The sequence below is a fragment of the Callospermophilus lateralis genome, chromosome 8 (assembly GCF_048772815.1).
Source record: "Callospermophilus lateralis isolate mCalLat2 chromosome 8, mCalLat2.hap1, whole genome shotgun sequence".
NCBI lineage: Eukaryota > Metazoa > Chordata > Mammalia > Rodentia > Sciuridae > Callospermophilus > Callospermophilus lateralis.
In genome coordinates this window covers 112,529,516-112,549,540 of record NC_135312.1, presented here as the reverse complement: position 1 = coordinate 112,549,540, position 20,025 = coordinate 112,529,516, and the positions used below count along the sequence as shown (strand labels likewise).

The 20,025-nt window shown below is 44.1% G+C and overlaps 1 protein-coding gene across 3 annotated transcripts in view; it reads left to right on the top strand.

Annotated features, from left to right (window-relative positions):
- Positions 1 to 20,025, top strand: part of Tmem131l (transmembrane 131 like) — a 167,360-nt gene that overhangs the window by 9,556 nt on the left and 137,779 nt on the right. The gene's annotated exons all lie outside the window — the stretch shown is intronic.

The window sequence follows — 20,025 nt, the reverse complement described above, 5'->3', positions numbered from 1 at the left end:
ATTACATTTTTAAGAGAATATCTTGGGGCAGTTTTGGTTAGTTGTCAAAGTAGGATTCTGGTCTCTTGGAGGTGCATGAAGACTAAGTGGCACTTAGTATGAGGATAATTTCAGAGAATTGGTTTCCAGATGCCCATAGAGTCTTCTGAAATCAATATGTCAGAGGTTGCGAGTTATTTTCTACGTCAATTTTCACAATCTCACTTCTCTAATTTCTAAAATAAAGGTCTTTCTTTCACGCAGTCCTGAATCCTGTTTGTTTCCTCTTGGGCAGACAAAGGCACAATTTGAGATTATTCTAGTTAAGACACATTCTTTTAAAACTCCTGGTGGTTTCCAAGTCCTTGCTTTAAACAGAATTGAAGGAGTGAGTATTCAATCCAATTTGCAGCTTATGGATCATCAAAAGTTATGTTTAATGATAGGCCACTGTGTGGTTTTTGGAGTTTAGGTAATATGGGCCATTGCTGTAACAACTCGTTCTACTCACATCTGGGTGTGCGAACAAGCTTTTTTCAATACTTAGCATTAAAAAAGTAAAAATAAAAAAGGACAGTAAAAACAAGATTGCATTGATGTTAACTAAACCTGTCTCATTCTAGCAGCAAATCATGTTCATATGAGCCCATTAGGGAGAAAAGACAGTTCTGTTGTCTCACTAAAGGATGCAGGTTCTTTGTTTCTTCCTTCCTGACCTAGGAATTGAACTCATGGCCTCCCACATATCATTGAGCAACACCTCAGTCCCTAGGATGCATTTTTCACTCAGATTTTATTTATGTTTAATTACCTATCAGAATTTATTGGTTTGATCAGTTGTATGTTAATAAAAATCATAATGATAATTCAGAAAAAAATTTCAGCACTTAGACCCTGTGATTATAGGACATTTCAATTTATATTCATTGTTGCAAAAGTACGAAAGGCTTTGGGTATAGATTTTTTCTTTCTTTAATGGAAATTGAACTTAGTGTTTCATATGGGCTAGGTGAGTGCTACACATAGGGTCTTGATAAGTCGCTCAGGCTAGCCTCAAATTTGCAATCCTCCTGCCTCAGCCTCCTGAGTAGTTGGGATTACAGGCCTGTGGCACTGTGCCCAGCTGTGTATAGATATATTAAGTTACAGTTCTTTGGGGGAAATCGAATGAAAATGAATTCATGGAGGAAAAGGAGCAGCAACACAAAATATCCAGGTACAAAGAGCCTCTTTGTGTATTTTTAGAAATGCATAGTGGTGGATATCATTGTAATGCTATTTAGATTTCACTGAATATATTTTAAAAGTGATTAAGGGTTTTATTAGAAATATCAGTGCAGTATGACGGATTATATTTTTGTAACCATTAAAACCCATAAAATTTTAAACGTGGGACAACTTAAAATCCTTTTCGGATCTGGATCTGTGGGACAAAACCCGGTGAGGACTGCTGGGCGGGTTCAGGCTAGGGTGGTGATGGGAGGATGGAGGGAGATGGGAAGTTATTTTTGGGGTGGGGTGAATTCATGGCTGTTGGATCAGTGTGGCATATGCAGGAAAGAGAAATAGAGGTTTCTAGACTTTGGCTTGAGCGTCTGGGAGGTGATGACTGTGATGGGAAAGGATTTAGTGGGAGGGAAATCCGGAACTCCGCTTGGTTGTCTCCCAGGCATCTCAGACTTGATGGGACACGTCTGAGTGGAGGTGGCAGGTAGGCAGCGGGTGGTGTGCGTCTGGAGTTCGGGAGGCCTGGCCTGCGCGCCCAGGTGTGGGCGAGCACAGCCGTGGGTGCCTGGCTGCCTGTGCCTTGGCATTTGTTCTCTTTTGGGAATGTGGTTCCTGCCTCTTTCTTGGGACAGCAGGCACTTGAACCCAGGGCCTCGCTGGTACTGAGCACCCCCTCTACCCCTGAGCCACAGACCAGCCTTCCTTTTCATTAATTAGAACTAGTTTCTTTTTGTCGATTTTCTAGTGAACTTAAAGGTGTATTAATAGGTTTCAGCCTCAGTGATCTTTTGACACAGCCTCAGATGATCAGAAGGTGTGAGTCACAAGGGAGCATTTCATGAATGATTCTGACAGGTGGCTTTCGAGCTCTCTGTGCTGACAGTAAGACATTTGCCCTCATAGCTTTGTGCTTACAGGCGTATATAGAGATCTGGGAATATATACATGTATATAATCCATATGTTTCCTTAAAAAATGAATTAAAAGTTTCACAAAACAGCATTCACCTTTATTGTCTGCAGTGTACTCTATTTTCTGTTTCATTTCATTAAAACCAATGTTGAGGGGCTGGGGCTGGGGCTCAGTGGTAGAGTGCTTACCTAGCATGTCTGAGGCACTGGGTTCGATCCTTGGCACCACATAAAAATAAATAAAAAAAAAAAATAAAGGTATTATGTCCGACTACAACTGAAAACAAAACAACTTTGAGGATCGCAGCCTGGGCAACTTAGTGAGACCCTGTCTCAAAATAGAAAATAAATAAATGAAAGGGCCGGGAGGTATAGCTCAGTGGCCCAGCACTCTGGGTTTGGGCCTCATTATCCCCCTTCCCCACGTTGGTTGCCACCTCTTGATTTACTTATTGGTAATAACTTTATTGGGGTGTAATTCACGTATCTTACAGTTCACCCTTTTTAAGTGCTCATTCGTAGAGTTGAAAAAATACCACAGTCAAATTTGGAACATTTTTGTCGTCCAAAGAAATGCCTTACGCTTTAGGCATTCTCCGTCCTCTCCCCCTTGATTTGAAAATTCAGCAGACGGTGGTTTATGGTTTGAACAGCCTTGCTTTATGTCTGTCTTCTTGATTTCAGGTATTCCTGTGTTTTCCTGTTGTTTTCGTTCTTCGTTACTTTCCTGGGACTCGACTTCTGGCCTCTTTGGTCCTCTGGGCTGTTCTGGGCCAGCATCTGCTCCTGATGTAGAAAGGCAGGATCATGGCCTGACTGAGGTGCCGCTGTTAGAAAACTTTCCTTGTGTCCATTTTCTGAAAAGGCAGACTCTAGAGCTCTAAGAATTACCTGAGTGTGATGTTTTGTTATTGGTTAGTCACCAAAGTATTTACTGTTCATTCACGTTCTATGGCAGAGTTGGGATTTTTTTTTTTTTTTTTTTTTTTGTTAATTAATTTTTCTGGAGGGGGGATGCTGGGATTGAACCCGGGGCACTTTACTGCTGAGCCACATTTCCAGCCTGTTTTTATTTTTTTTTAAATTTGAGATAGGGTCTCACTAAGTTGCTTAGGGCTTCGCTAAATGCCACCACACCTGACACTGTTAATTAATTTTTAAAATTTCCCCAAAACCTACCTAGTGCCTTGCTACTTTTGAAGGTCACCTGCTTTAGGATAGATGCAAATTTATAGGAAAGTTACAAAGATTGTATCACATATCTTGTATGCTCTCAGTGTTCCCGTATTGTTAATGTCTTTTTTTGGGGGGGGAGTACCAAGGGTTGAACTTGGGGGCACTTGACCACTGAGCCCCATCCCCAGCCCTCTTTTGTATTTTATTTAGAGATGAGGTCTCACTGAGTTGCTAAGCGCCTCGCCATTGCTGAGGCTGGCTTTGAACTCGAGATCCTCCTGACTAAGCCCCGCCCCACTCGCTGGGATTGCAGGCCTGCTCCACGGCACCCGACTTCCTATTGTTAATGTCTTACATGACTTTGGTGCGTCGGTCACCACTGAGAAACTGTCATTGGTACATTATTGCACTGAACCCCACACTCTTCAGTTTCACGCGTGTTTGCCTGATGTCATTTTGTCATTTTTGGAGGCAAGTCATCAAGTGGAGGTAAGCTTCACCTACTCAGATTATTGTAAGTTCTGAACGGGAGTCTTCGGTTCCCTTATTCAGGCGATCATTCATTTATATCAGTGTAGATACACACACACACACACACACACACACACACACACACTTTGATTTATAACTGGTTTTTAGCAAAACACCAGAGTTCCTTGTCTGCTGATGGGGTCTTGCACTTTCGGACCTCGGGTTCTGGGGTTCTTCCCAGCGTCCCTTCCAGGGGACCACATTACTTTTGGGTAATGTCTCCTTAGGCTCTTGGTTGTTCATTTGTCAGCCTTTCCTTGTGTTAGATGACCTTGAAAGTTTTGAGGAGTAGGGGTCACATGTTTTGTTAAATGTCCTTCAGTTTGGGTTTGGGTAGTATCTTTCTCATGGTTACATTGGGGCATGGGTTTGGGGGAGGCAGACCACATAAATAGGTTGCCCTTGTCATTCCGTCATGTCAGAGGTGTGTCTGTCAGTGTGAATTATCACTTTGGTGTCAACCTTCGTCACCTGACCAAGGTCCTTTTTCGAGTCAAATTATTAAATGGAAACTAAGCCACATATGAACACAGTTTTTGAAATTCGTCGGTATGGGAGGGAATTTGTCTAATCCCTCTTATTTACATAGTCAGTAATTTACTAATATAGACTTGTGAATATTACACTTTGGGTTCCATCTAATACAAGGTTTGCCTTGTCATTTATCATTAATCTTACTTATTTATGAAGTTATTAGTATCTCCTTGTACCTTTTACAAACTTTTTTTTGTGATTTTTTTTTGGTTTTAAGAACTACTCTACAGTGTCAACTTTTAATGATAGTCGGCTGGACTTTGAAGTCAGTGAAGCCACCATTTATCAAAAAGATAAAATGAAGACATCATTTCTGAAGAGCTCCTGTACAGAAGCCACTGCTAACTAGGAACTGGAACATTAAATCTGATAATAATAGCAAATAATAAATGTGAAAAGCAGTTTCAGTGATTCCCCGTCACCCCAGAGTGTGGGTGGTTCTGCTGCATCGCTGCCCCTGGGGTCTGCCCCGAGTGGGACCAGACCCAGACCACTGCCCAGCTGGGCGGAGGCTCTGGAGCAGCAGCGTGCCTGTTACCCCCGACAGTCCTTGGCCCCCTGAAGACTTTGTTTGTGTTATCCTGACTTCATCTTCTGTGGGTATATGTAATTGTATTTGGTTGAAAGCCAGAAAAGCACTATTAAAAAACTTCCCTCCTTCCTCCCCATCCCCCTTTTCTCCTGGGTGTTCTCAAGTATCCGCAGCAATCTAGTCCTTTGCTGAGAAAGAAAGATGGCTGTTGGCGATTCAGTGATGGGCAAATGAGCACCGACTTCGCCTCCTACTAGAATGGATGCCCTGTGGGGAGGAAGCTCGTCTGCTCTCGAGCTTTTTTTGAGGCCTTTTTTGAGGGGGTAATAATATTTGTTAGAATATGAAAAGTTTGAAGTATTGACGAAATATGAATAGAGTGTAATTTCAGCTTTGAAATGTTCTGGAAAAATCACAAATGCAGACCGCCTAGGCTCAGTGTCTGTGACGTCTTCTCCCCGCCATTGTCCCAGTGGTGCTGGGGGTGGCCCAGGGCCTCCCGCACGTTGGGCTCCTGCTCCCCTGCACTTCGCAGCTTTTGCCTGGTTTTAAAACACGTTTATCAGGAGCAGCAGTAAAATGCGTTCTACTGAAACAGTGTGAGGGCGGTTAAAGACAAATCCTGAGCCAGAACATGAAGGGACTCTGGTGGACCTTTCGATGACGTGCTGACAGATGAACTTGGAGACAGCAGTGACTTAAATCTTGAGGGAAGCTTCCTTTGGCAAGAAAGTAGCTCAGAGCCCCCCTAGGGAATGAGGGTGTTTTCTGCTGTTCTTTGTTGTCCTTCGAAAATTTAAGTCCCTCACCTGTTGATGGGGTCTGACACTTGTTAACTGTCCCCAGGGTTCTTCATGGTGGACCGCCTTCTCTTCCCACTCGTCATCTCCCTGAATGATCTCACGGGTGTGTTTGGCTGGCCTTCTTACTCTCTCTCTCTACCCTTCCGTCTGCTCCCTTCTTCTGCCCAGGGTTTTCAGGTGCCAACTGAGATGTCCCTGCGGCTTTCAGGGACAATGAAGGTGCCCTGACTCGAGTTCCTGGGTCCCTGGTCCCCAAGCACAGCCCCTCCTGGTGCATGACGGCGCCGGGCCCCCTTCACTTCTTGCACACCCTTCCCATGCCTAGGTGTCACTAGATGTGACCGGACTTCAGATGCCCTCTCGCTCCCCCTGTGTAGCCACCCCAGCCAGTTTTCGGTATTCTCACCTGGTGCGGTATCTCAAACATACATCTTTTCCTGTCCTTTTAAAAGCAGTCTTTTGTGAACCACGTTACTTTTGGGATAAAGTACAGACTCTTGAGCATGTAGACGTCCTTTTGTGATTGAGGTCCTGTACCTCGCTTCTGCCCCCTCCCCCATTGTCACTTCCTTTCAGCCCTACAGACTCTCTCTCTGAGAGTTGCCTCTCTCTCTGCCAAAACACTCTTCCCCATCCTGCCTACTTCCCTTCATCCTGCTGGTACTTCCTTGGCACAGGACTCTGAACTCCTCTGGAAATTGCCTTTCTCAGGATACCAAAGGTCCCATCTGAGTCTCCCTCAAAGGTCCCAGCAAAGGCCTGCTGGAACGCAGGGATGAAGCTCCTGGTATTGAAGTCAGTTTCACGTTGAATACTTGCTGTTCTTCGTGTTCTCCACATCCAAGACTGCAGGCTGAATTTGCCATTGAAACTGCGGCATTAATATTAGAATTAGAGGTTGTGGTTTTTCAATTGAGTTACGGTAGTTGGCCTGTTTTTAGGGAGAATGGGTCTTGGGTAGACGGGGGAACCTTTGGCAGGTTCGAGTGGGCCCTGAGGGGTTTTGCAGAATGAGTGCATTCGTTCCTGCTGCGCAGTGCGCTCACAATGTAATGTGAATTTTGACTAGAATCAATTTTATAATTTAGGTTTTCTCCTTAATACAGAGTAGGCTTTTAAGCAAGGTTTACGGTATATATTAAAATAGTTCTCCAGGCACAAAAGCCTTTTTAAAGACTTTTAAAAAATGGAGGTTGCGTAATTTTTAGCAAAGCTTTAAACACTTAAACTTATGTTATTATTTAGCCTTCAATTGAAATAAATTAGAAAAGTAGTACCGCAGAGTCAGAATTCTTTCATTGAAATTTGTAGCTGCTCTAGATGTATCTTTTTTGTAGACCTTGCTGTGGTTAGGTTTGTGTCCATCTGTATTTTTGTATTGAAAAGGATGTATAAAGCAGTAACCCCCATATCAAAGATGTTTTAATCCTTTAAGAATTTTGAAGCATTAGTCTAGAATGAAAACGTACAAAACACTTTACTAATGTCAGCACTAGTGAATTAAAAACATAGAAGTGCAGTCTGGAGAGGTTGGCTTTTGTAGGTAAATGTGCTGAATCCAGAACTGCGGCATCCCCTACTTTAGACTGGGATTGCCCTTAGGAGAGGAGAGAGAGCGCAAGACTGAAAGGCCTAATCTCATCCCCAGTGCCACTGATTATTTGCTGCTGCACATCACAGGACTTTAACTGCAGATAACCTCAGGAACCCATTGAGTCAGATGTGCATTCTGAAGAAAGAGCTGGGCGGGTTCAGCAGCCCAGGAAGACATGCCCGTGGAAGTCCCAGCCCGCGGATGAAAGGCTGAGAGAGGCGTTTTCAGACAAGAAGAGCATTGTAAGCAAGAGAGAGATTTGGGTGTGTTGCTCCCAGAAACCTGACTTAAATTTCATCAGGAAAGCCCATGGCTAGATGGGAGACTGACATTTGGTCCTTTTAGGCTGCTTTTGTGCAGTGGCACTGTGCTTTGGCTCGATCTCTATTAGCTTTGTCACAGGGTCCCTGTGTGTCATGACATAGCAGCAGCGATGTTGATTAGTTCTGAGGAGGTGTTCTAGGTGCAGTACGACACCAGGCTTCTCACTGTGGGAGGTGGCAGCACAGCTTGGGATTTCGACATTCAGAGGACAAATAAGATTTCCCAAGGCAGTATCCTCTGTCTAGGAACACTGGTGTTAAGATAATGGGGTCTCCTGGGAGCTTGTTACTTATTTTAAATGAATTGTTATCGAATTATTAGTTTGTTGTTAAGAGTCTTCCACATGTGAAATATGACTCTAGTGTATTGTGATCCTGCCCCCAATGTAAGAAAAGAATGTTGTCATTTTGCAAATAATCGCTATGGTAGTCTAGACAGAATCTCACAGATGTTGTGGTGTTTCATGATTGCGTTTTAGAGACCGTTGTATTAGGATGGCCATTGCAACCTGTTTAATGACATAAGAAAGTTCTGTCTGCTTATTGTAGTTCTTCTCAGTGCTATTCCAAAATAGCGGCCTGTAGTTATTAAAGTATAAACTATAAGTGTGACAATTCTTCAAAAAAAAAAATTCAAAATTTACTGAAGAGTTTTAACAAATTACTCACAGATTGTTCCCTCTTATTATTTCCAGGTGGCCGTGGTTGATTCTTGGCATTGTTTTCCTTTAGCCTGGTTTCATTTATTTATAAAAATATTTATTTATTTATTTATTTATTTATTTTAGTTATCGGCGGACACAACATCTTTGTTTGTACGTGGTGCTGAGAATCGAACCCGGGCCGCACGCATGCCAGGCGAGAGCGCTACCACTTGAGCCACATCCCCAGCCCCTTAGCCTGGTTTTAGAAACGTAGGTTTAGGGCTACACGTTGCTCCTCCCTCCAGTCCTGTTTATTTTTGTCCAGTTTGTGCAAGTATTTCATTCAGAAAACCTGGCTCAGTGCATGGGCTCTCTCTCATCCAGCAAGGAGGTCCACGGAACCACTCAGAATGACACGACTGATCAGCTGAACTTCTCCCGTGGGAAGGGTGATTTGCTTTCTGTGAAATGTCCAGAGATACCCACTCCTCTATCTGAGAGTGTGGTTGTGGATATGGGCATACATACAATATATATTTTCTTCTTCTTCTTTTTTTTTTTTTTTTTTGGTACTGTAGATTGAGGAGTGCTCATCCCCAGCCCTTTTTATATCTTATTTTGAGACAGGGTCTTGCTAAGTTGCCCAGGCGGGTCTGGAACTTGTGATCTTCCTGCCTCAGCCTCCCGAGTCACTGGAATTACAGGTGTGCGCCTCTGTGCCCTGCCTCACTGCTGGATTTGGCGGTGGTTTCCAGAGGATAGCTTCAGTGAAGCAGAGTCAATTGTTTGTGGCCTTCCAAGTGAACTATTGTGGAAATGTACAGAGTGAGAAATCTATTGATTCCTTCTTGACTTTCAGGGTTATATTATAGGGTTATACTAAAACATTGACCTTCAAGGTTATACTACTTTGTGGATGTTGGTTCCTTTTGCTGCACCTAAGTTATTTACAACAGGTGAAGTTCAGTTTGAATTACAATCCAGTCTTCAGTTGATAGTTATGGCATATCTAAGTTAGCATGAATTTTTGGTGAAGTAATTCTCCTGGGATCATGATTAATCTTTATCTCTTCAAATCAAGTCATGTTTAAATCCACTTAATCCATTAAAATTAGATTTGAGTAATTGCCCTGGTATTTATACTTTATGGTTTACAAAGTACTTTCACATGCATTATCCTTAAATAACCGGGTGGGTGTGTGGTAATATTCCCATTTTTGTAGGTGAGGAGATAAGTTCACAAAGATTAAAAAGTTTATTTAAGTTTACAGAGCTTATAAAAGGACAAACAGGTTCATGATCCTAGGCGTCTTCCAGATATACTTGTCTACCTTGTTGTTGTGAGTACAGTGCTAGATACATTGACAGTCTGCTTTTTGGAAGGAGACCAAGTCTAAGATCGATAGGTAGCAGCAACTATTCTTTATTAGGCCCCAGAATTACATGGTTCCTAATAAACCCCTGAAAAGAAGGGGTGTGGCTCTTAAAGACAGATCTTCAATAATATTTTACTATGTGCTGGGTTGTGTGTTTAGTTTTGTACCGTTTCTAAGTATTGATCATCCGTGAACATTCTGCTGTGGAGTTTGTGGAACATTACCTGGAAGTCTTTACTTTTGTCTGTAATGTGTGCTGAGAGGTTGCCTTTAGTCCTTGGTGAGCTTTCCTGTTAGCTCACTTTTGCTTTGTGATTATTTTCGGCAGCAAGTAACAGAAAACCCTGACTCAACTGGCTTGGACAATAAAGAAGGCATTATGTCACTTACCTAGAAGCCAGGGGGCAGGGTGGTTCTGGGCTGGTTTGCTCTGCAGGTTAGCGTCAGCTCCAGCTGGTGGCTTTCTACCTGTTTATTTTGCTGTGCTCAGTGGGCCATTCAGCTCTCCGCAGGAGAGCTGCAGGCCTCATCCTGAAGGGCAGGTTAAAAGAGCCTCCTCCTCAGCAGCACCCCTCAGCAGACTCCCCCTTCAACATCTTCCAGGTCAAAAATGGGTCTGTACTCACTGACCCCTCACCATCCTTGGAGTGGGGCGACTGTTGGATGAGCTTTGCAGCAGGGATTAGTCACTGACCGTGGTCAACGACCACAACCAGGGCTTTGCCTAAATGGGAGAAGGGGACTGGACTGGTCGGTGGCAAGCCGGCAGCAGTGTGTGCTAGTGGCATGAGTCACTGGAGGCAAGTGTGAGTGAGCGGTCTAGGGCATGCCTCTGGAGTGTGGTCCTGCGCCCTGCGGACTCAGCATCACCTGGGAACTTGTTGGACAGGCAAGTTCTCAGACCCCACCCGGACTCCTGAGTCAGAAGCTCGAAGGGAGGGGCCCAGCCATCAGCACTGAGGGGTTAAGGAGCCCTGGGGTGGTTATGAGCAAGCTCCGACTTAGAGCAGTTGGTCGAGTAAGGCATCTAGGGAATCACATTTCAAAGTATACTTTTGTTGAAGATTAAATAGTGAGAGGCAAGAAATGGTTTTGTAGGTCAAACTGTGAGGTGGAAATTGGGAGATGGAGGTTGTCTTCCAGTTTTACTCACTACCACCGGCCCAGGATTTTAGAAGGTCTAGAACTCACATGGTGTCTAGAATTATACGGTATGAGGTTGCAGCTAAATGATCCAGTGTTTCTTTTGCTTCCCTTTTTTTTTTTTTTTTTAATAAAGATGGAACACTCTACCTTTATTTTATTTGTTGATTTTTTATGTGGTGCTGAGGATCCAACCCAGTGCCTCCCATCTGCTAGGCAAGCACCCTACCTTTGAGCCACAGCCCCAGGCCCCTGACCCAGTGTTTCTGAAGGAGTTCTGTCATAGTTATGGGGGAGCAGGTTCCAGGGTGAGCTTGATGCTCACCCTCGGGTCCAGCATGCCTGGGCATGCCTGGTGAACAGAGGTAGGTTAGACCATGGCAGGGCAGCCTCCAGGGGAGAACTGAGGAACTTTCTCAGAATTCATTCATTATAAGGGAAGTGAGTCTGGCAGAAACCTTGGCTGGATAATAGAAAGGCTCAGTTATTGAGCGGGAGTGGCCGTAGGACAGGGTGCTCTGTGTACTCAGGTCTGTCTCCTGCCCCAGCCCCCTGTGGGCACCAGGCTGAGTTGTGGTGTGTGAGAGTGAGAGTGGGGCTTGTTGGGGTGTGAGGAGAAAGGGTATTAATGACTTAAGTGAAAACTAAAGAAACGTTCTAAAAAAAATCTGTGAGAAGTGGGGTGAGTGAAGTGGTGCGCAGGAGCCACCCACGCTGAAGGGGACTTCCACATCCCACCTCTTCCCACAGTGAGGCCGTCAGGGGTGGGGGCGGGCAGTGGGGAAGTGGTGCCCAGGGGCAGGGTGAGGCCCGCAGGAGGCAGATGGGAGCTGCAGAGAAGTAATAAAATTGGGACAAGGCCTAATGTGTCACTCAGAGGGGAAAGGGGACTCCCCAAACAAACCACAGGCTGGGGATTCCCTTTGGCTCTGTTGTGGTGGAGTGGGAACTTTTGCCAACTGAGGGGGCTGGACGGCGTAGCAAGGGGAAGAAAACCCGAGTTCAAGTGTGCCGTGTAGTTTCCTAGGGCTGCTGTAGCTCAGTGCCACAAACGGGGCGCTCAGAGCAGCAGACACTCTCCGTCTGGAGGCCAGAGCCCTAAATCAAGGTGTCCACAGGGCCGCGCTCCTCTGAAACCAGTGGCGAATTCTCCCCTGCCTCGTCCAAGCTTCTGCAAGCCTGTGCAGCCTTCAGGGTTTCTTGGCTTGCAGGTGTCTGTCTAGGGTCTCTGCTTTTGTGATCACATGTCACATGGCGCTCTTCTCCCTGTGTCTGTTTTCACATGGCCATCTTCTAATAAGGACACCAGGCGTATTGGGTCAGGGCCCCTCCTACCTTAGTATGACCTCATCTTAAGCCATGGCATCTGTGACCACCTTTTCCAGTAAGGTACTAGGGGTGAGGACTTAAATGTGTCGTTTTGTATATATGACTGTGGGGGATCTCACACTTCAAGCTGTAACCAGAGAGACTTGTTTGTGAGTCCTCCTGTGTGTCCCCTCACCTTTTCCCCTTCCCTTTTCCTAACTCGGGAGCTTCTAGGAAACAACTTCTTGGTATTGGGCAGGCGCTCTGGAATGACATGCCCGGGAGCTTCATTTCTTAGAGCCCTGCCAGCCGGTCAGCTGGGCTTTGTGCGGCCGGCTCAGCTGCACAGCCAGTCCACACGTTTTCTTTCCAGCTCATTGAACCTGGTCTTTTGGTTGAATGGATTTTGTTTCTATTTTTTTTTTTCCTTTGGGTATCTGTAGGAGCATACTCAGGAAAATTCTTTGTTTGCACAGACTTGTGAGTGCTAAGGACAAATATTTTTTGTGTGTGTGATTTTTTTTTTTTTCCTTTTCCCTTGTGAGAAATAAGTGGGAAGCTTAATGGACAAATTGGGCCAAGCTCTGAAATCAAACCCCACTCCTTTGATCAGAGCACAGAAATGGATGTCAGGCTGTGTGTGTACTTTGGTGTCTGCAAGTGTCTTAAACTTGTTGGATTACTAATTTAACTTAGCCAGTGAGTACTTGCGGGTGGCTTCTCAGGCCTGGGCAGATCCATGTGGACCATTCCCTGGTGGAGAATCCTGTTGTTTCTTGGAAATGCTTGAATCAAGGAGATGAGTCTCTGCTTCCATGCATTTTAACTACAATTATCCAAGTGTGTAATCGTGCTGTCCGTGGGGGATAGCTGCTGTTGTGAATTTAAATACTTATTCTGTAAGTCTACTTTCAGGTGGATAAATGTCACTTCCAAATTGCCTGTTAGTTGGACTTTCATGTCACTTAATTAGCAGATTCGTGTTTGGGGAAAATCTGATCTGTGATCCTGAAATTGGTTACGGTTGGTGTAATTCGTGGGTAATTAGCTGCCTTCACAGTGACTACTCTAGTCATTAGCGGGCTGGGGTAATTTGAGGTTGAAATGTGAGAGTGAGATGGAGAAAGCACTTGCTCTCTATTTCTTAATCTTTTAATCTATTTAACCTGGGTTGGAAAATTAGGCTTCATTTTAATTTGAAAGTATGTTTAGGTAGGTGGGAAGGGGTTTCATTAATTCACTGAGTTTGGGCCATAGTTAAAGAAGAAGCAGGACTATCCTAATTGCTTACTTGGGCAATCTTAAAGGTATCCTGGAGTACGCTAAGGGCCCATTAAAGTTGTGTTGCTCTTTATCAAAAGCCAAAATTCTAGACTTAAAAATGAGCCTAAATCTCAAGCAAAAGCACAGCAAAAACAAAACTTAATTCAGAGATGTGTTCTGTATGTTGTCCTTGCCAAGTTAAGAAATACATTTGTGGCATGTAGAATTGGGTTTGTGGATGCACAAGTATCAGATAGCCCGGCTTCTTGCTGAGTTTAAGGGTCTCTGTGTCACTTAAAAACACATTGTTTACATTTTCTTTTTATTTCCACTTTTGAACTGGAGATAAAAGGGGAAACTGCAGGGAAGAAATCAGATGTTCTAAGAGTCCTAAACATCTGTAATACTGACTAAAAGAAGAGAAGGGGGAGAAGGTGGGAAGCTCGTGGAATAGGAAACTAGCAAGTGAGAAACGAGGAAGAAAACCATGTCTAGAGGGTTTGGATCTCCGGGGTTTTTCTTGCCCACACATGTCCTTTAGGGATTTTGATCAGGTCAGTGGTAATCATACTTGTTATTCATACGAAATTTAAGTCACTGGTCTTTTGTATTAATGTTTTCACAGCGATTCATATCCGTTTTTTTGTCTCTGCAATCATTCAGGCGGTCAGTAAAAATAATTTTTATTTAGATTAAGACTGTGTATCCATACTTTTAAGAATTTGTCATAGTCATTTTATTTTAATTTGTACTAGTTTGTGCATTTATTATCTAACATCATTGTGTAGTAAAAACCCTTTCCATGTAATTAGTCTCTGGATCTCTAGATTTCTTTTTTAGAGGTATTTTTGTAAAATATAGTTTTTCAAATTTTTTTAAAAATTTATTTATTTTTTTAAATTTGTAGTTGGACACAGTACCTTTATTTTACTTATTTATTTTTATGTGGTGCTGAGGATCGAACCCAGGGCCTCGCCTGTGCTGGGCAAGCGCTCTACCGCTGAGCCATAGCTCCAGTCCCTATAAAATACAGTTTTATTTATTTATTGGTACCAGGGGTTGAACCCAGGGGCACTTGACCACTGAGCCATATCCCCACACAGGGTCTTGCTGAGTACTTAGGGCCTTGCTAAGCTGCTGAAGCTGGCTTTGAACTTGTGGTCCTCCTGCCTCAGCCTCCTGAGAAGCTGGGATTATAGGTGTGTGCCACTCTGCCCTGCTCATTTATTTTTCTTATTTATTTATTTTTTGGTGCTGAGGATTATACCCAGGGCCTTTTGTAGGCTAAACATGTGTTATACCACTGAGCTACACTCCCTTAGTGTTTTTGCAGTACTGGGCACCCAGTGGTGCTCTGCTACTGAACTCTGTCCCCAGCCCTTTTAATTTCTTACTTTGAGACAGGGCCCTACTGTGTTGCCAAGGCTGACCTCAAACTGGAGATCTTCCCTCCTGAGGAGCTGGGATTACAGATGGGCACCCCATGTCTGCCTTTATTATTTTTTTTAAAGCTTTCTTTTGGTTCCCCAAATAGACTATTGGTATCAAAAAGTTATTTAGGGCTTGTTTCAGTCAACTTTTTTGAGGCTGTGACCAAAATACCTTGCAAGAACAACTGAGAGGAGGAAAAGTATTTGGGGCTCATGGTTTCAGAGGTCTTAGCCCATAGATAGTCTACTCTGTTGCTCTGGGCCCAAGAGGAGGCTGCATATCATGGGGGGAGGCCCAGTGGAGGAAGGCGGCTCAGTTCCTGGTGGGGTTGGGGTCAGGAAGCAGAGAGCCATCGAGGGGTAGAGCAAGTGGCCTCAGGGAAGATGCACCCTTCCAGGACAACCCACCTCCTCCAGCCACGCCCCACCTGCCTACCGTTACCGTCACACCCGGATGGGCCAATTAGGTCACAGCTCTCAGGATGTAATCATTTCACCTCTGAATATTCCTCCATTAACAGGAGCTTTTGGGGGACCCCACTCACATCCATATCAGGCTATTTTATAGTAGGTTAGTTTTCTCTCAGCTTTTGCAGTATTTTAATTTCAGTATCGTGTCTACCACTTATTGACACCTGCTGTGTTCCAGCCACTGTGTGAAACAGTACGTAGGAATGGGTGGGGTGTGTTTCTCGCAGAAAGTTTAGCGGAGCCTCCGTTTTGAGTATGTGTGGCAGCCCTGAGCACGTGTTCTCTCTCCTACAGTGCGGAAGTCTGGTTAGGAGGCTTCAGCAGGCTTCTTGTTACTGTGAACATTTATAGGAGAGTGTGAGGAGGCCGAAGATCTAGAAAACTGTCTGTTGTGGCTTTTGGTGGGGGACCAGAAGGAGTAGGCCGCCTTGAGCATCTTTCTTCATGCCAGTGCCCACAGGGTTGCCAGGCCCGGCTGCTCCTTCCTGTGTCTTCCCAGAGGAATCCACATTTGTACAAAAGCACCATATGGGTAAAAATGGTCAGAATCTGCCCCCTCTTTCCAGAGTCTTGAAATTTTTTTTTATTACAATAAGCACATAATCCTGTTGTAACTTTACCAAAATTTATTATGAAATATAATGAAAAAGTTAAAAATTCAAAAGTAAGTATGCTTTGAGCACACCGATTTTTCTGTGTCACCGCTGACACCTCACACTGTTTAGTTTGAAGCACACTGTCTTGTGTCCCCCATGCATTTTCAAGACCCCATGAAGCAGATCTCATCTGGAAAACAGTGGGGATAAAGAAACCTGGATTCTGGGTTAGAGGACTGATGTTCATCAAGGACCTCACAGTTCTGGTCGTTTTTATAAAGGTGTCAGCTTATTTAATTCATGGAAACTCCCAAGAGAGACTCGTCTCCATTTTACAGTCCTGTTTGAGAGTCAGGGATAAGTCATTGCTCTCTCTTCTCCTCTGTCTCTCAAGGTTTCAGTTCTTGTCACAGATGAGAAGTCTTAGAGCTGGGACTTGAGCCTGTGTATTTGGCCACCAAACTTCATTGTTGGCATTTGCAGGCATAATGTCAGGGAATGTGGTTTGAACATGGCCACTTGCTTCTATTTCTTTCTCCCCTGTGCTGAGGACAGGAAAAGCAGGCTGGCATACTTCCCTTCATTACACACACCACAGTGTTGCCAGTTCATAAAAACTAGGGAAATACAAGGTGGGGTTACAGAAACTTTGACCTGAATATTATTTAAAACAAGAATTAAAAACAAAAACTAGTACTAGGGTGCTGATTAAAATGTCCATGATATTGATGGCAACTTCTATAACATGAGTTAGACTCTGGGTAAGGCACTGTAACTAAAGGCTTCGTATTCAGATGGTTTTCTCTTTAATTCTCCTTCAATAGAACGTGGAGTGCTCTTTTCGACAGCACATACCACTAAAATTGGAACAATTCTGAGTAGTTTCGGATGGTGCCAGGGCAAGGGTGGCATGCACATTCATGAAGCATCCAAGATTTAAAAATAGAGGGAGTTTGTTGAAAAAATTGAATGTATGTATCCCTTGTCTAACCATTCCATTTTTTAAATTAATGAAGTTTTTATTAGATTTTTTCAGAAAACATTCTAAATCCTTATAGTATTATATATGTAAAACTTTTTTAAAAGGACGATCTTGTGTCTCAGGTTGGCCCTTAAAATGTCTCAAATCTACCAAATTGGACCTGGGGAAGACAAATATTCTGGTACACGCAGTGATTAAAAGATGATAGAGGGGTGAGGATATAGTTCAGGGGTAAAATACTAGTTAGCTTGTATGAGGCCCTGGGGTTTGATCTCCAGTACTTGGGGAGAGGGGAGGCAATATAATGGTAATAAGAAACTGGCATTTTGCATTTTCTAGAAAGCCCCTGAAGCATATTGGTTAAACTAGTAGGTTATAAAAACAGTCTCTGCTCTCTAGGAATGTGTATAACTTTAAGAGAAGGGACACAGGACTTTGGCCACACATAAAATAAGGTGTGTCTGGAGCTGAGTTTCCAGTTTAGCTCTTCTTACTTAAATCTTTTCTGGCTTTGTATAATTTGGCTCAGGGCTGGGGGCATAGAATGAAAGTGGGAAACCAAGGTGGGTGGATTGAGGAGTAGTGAGTGGGTCAGAGCCAACCCGTAGGCTGAGCTGAGGTGATAGTTGTTAAGAAGGGTTAGGGAACAGAAGTTCAGAAATGAGCCAGTGTCAAGATTCTTTCTTTTAGAAACCCAGAGTGCTGGTGGGCAGGCCTCTGAAACAAGATGGTAAGGGTACAGGCAGATGTGGTAGTGATTACCTGGTAAGGAATATTTTCTCCAACCTCAAGAAAGGGTTGTAGTCCAAAACTAGAAGTTGTGTTTGGAGCCAGACCACCTTGACTTGAATCTGACATCATACCTACTAGCGGGCGATTTTTAGCAAGTTGTCAAACCTCTCTGTGCCTTAGTTTCCCCCACTGTAAACTATGGGTATTAATAATACCTACTGTAGTCATGTGTGGTGGCACATAGCTGTAATCCCAGCGACTCGGGAGGCTGAGGCAGGAGGATCATAAGTTTGAGGCCAGCCTGGCAACTTAGCAAGACCCCCTGCAATTTAGGAAGACCCAAGTCTCAAAATAAAAAATAAAATGGCTGTGTATGTGGCTCAGTGGTTAAGTTACCTGCCTTATAAGATTGTCATATGAAGATTAAAGGGGTTAGTGTGTGCTTTAAAGGAAGTCCACTGGGCAGAGTTTCTTGAAGAAATAGGATGAACTTATAAAGCTGTGCATAGAGGGCTATCCATCTGTTTAGATTGGCCAAAAATGAAAAACAGCCTAAATGTACAGCAGTACAGCCATGTGTATAGTGATATAAAATATTTGAAAGAGAAAGATGTGATTTTGAGTTCTTTACAGAAAAAACTTATCTGTGCTGTCTGCAAGAATACATTTCAAAATATTCAGTGTTTTCCTTTGGCGATGAGATGTTACTATCATTATTTTATTTTTGCTTATTATGCCATAGGAACATTAAAAAAAACAACAACAACAAAAAAAAAAAAAAACACCAAAAACTCTTGACCTAGGGATTGCAGTAAGGGCCATTGAAATAGACATAACTACCCTCAACGCCCCATACTGCAGTCTCTTTGTCCTGGGTGCTGTGAGCTGGGGAAAGCCCCTTCAGCTAAGGTCCTTTCAACCAGTGGCAGACCTTGCGGGAGGCTGTCTCTCCTGAAGAATGGGAAGTTGTCTTCTTGCAAACAGGAGTGTTGATGAGGCTTGGGAAAGGGAAACACTTGGAAGTCATTGAGCTAATAGGAGTTGGGAGGGATTGGAGCTCTCAGTTGGAGGGGTGGACTCCAAGAGAGCGGGTACGGGGGCTGGGGGGCTGGATGTGGGTGACGTTCTAGATATTTGCTGTGAATTCTGGGTGCAGGGGGCCACCCGCTAGGCCCTGCTCTGCCAGGTGTTTACCCTTTAGCTGTGTCTAGGTCCCTGGGAGGTGTGAAGGTGTCTAGGGAGGGACCCTGGCTGTCAGCCATGCAGTGATGGAACTGTTTTGCTGCGTTAACGAGGATGTGGCCGTACCCATGCTTAGGGAGAGGATGTCAACCCTTGCTGGAAACAGAGTCTGAAGATGAATTCCTAGAGTGCCAGCAAGGCCTTAGAATGCCAAGCCAGCCCACTCCAGGGTGGTGCAACCAGAAATCAGGAAGGTGGCTGGTTTAAGACAATCCCAGTCTGAGTCAGGGCATCAAACTAGATTAGACTGTGGATTTAATGGATAGGATTCTTTAGAATGGTATTAAATTGTACTTGCTCAAGCATTACTTCAGAAGCTTACCCTAAAAACTACTTTGGAAAGACAAATCAAAACATTTAAAGTCAACCAAACACTTTTTTTTTCCCTTCTGTATGAGAGCCTGGTGTACAGCAGATAAATATAGGACTGCCGTGTGACATTGGGGATGGGAGGCCCCACAGAGGGACCTCAGTTAGCCTAGGTGAGTCTCCTCTTCATAGGTAAGTATGACAGTGTCATTTGTTCCCTTTGGTTTAGTTGACAAATGATTTAGGATCAAGTGCTCATGAAAATATTTTTGAAGAAAATAGGTTTTTTTTTTTTTTTTTTTAAGCCTTTGGAGGAAATTTTCCTCACTTCTGAAGGATCGTGGGGGTGTGAGGGTGGGGGAAGTGCAAGGCTGTAGAGATAGCATCTCTGAGCCACAGGATCAGCCTGCCCTAGAGCCCTCTGCTCTGGGGACTCTGGTCATGTGAGTCCCATTAGAGAAATCCTCTTCTTTACCTGGTTCTGAGCCTTATGCTTGCTCGAAGCTGAAAAAGATCCGGATCCACCTACCTTTAGGCACCTCCTCTCCTCTGGCCCCCAGACAGACCTTTCTAAACCCGTGACTCTCTAGCCCAGCTTCATTTTGCTCCATAGTTGGTTGGATTGTAGGACCTTCATCTTAATGTTATTCATATTTTCAAAGACTTATCTTCGTAGATTGCATCTAGGGGGGAGGGCTTTCCACGTTAGAGCTTGAGTCCCGTGAGGGTGCTTCTTCTGTTGGTGCCCCTTGGTCGTGTTCTGGAAAAGAGAGTTACCTGTGTGCGGAACTCAGGAACGTGACATTAGGAAGTGACCGCGGTGTCCTCTCAGTTCTTTGTTTCAGGGCCTGCGCTCTTTTCTGCTCTGTACTCCGTCAGAGTGTGGACGTGTGTATCTCGCAATGAAGGGTTACTTCAG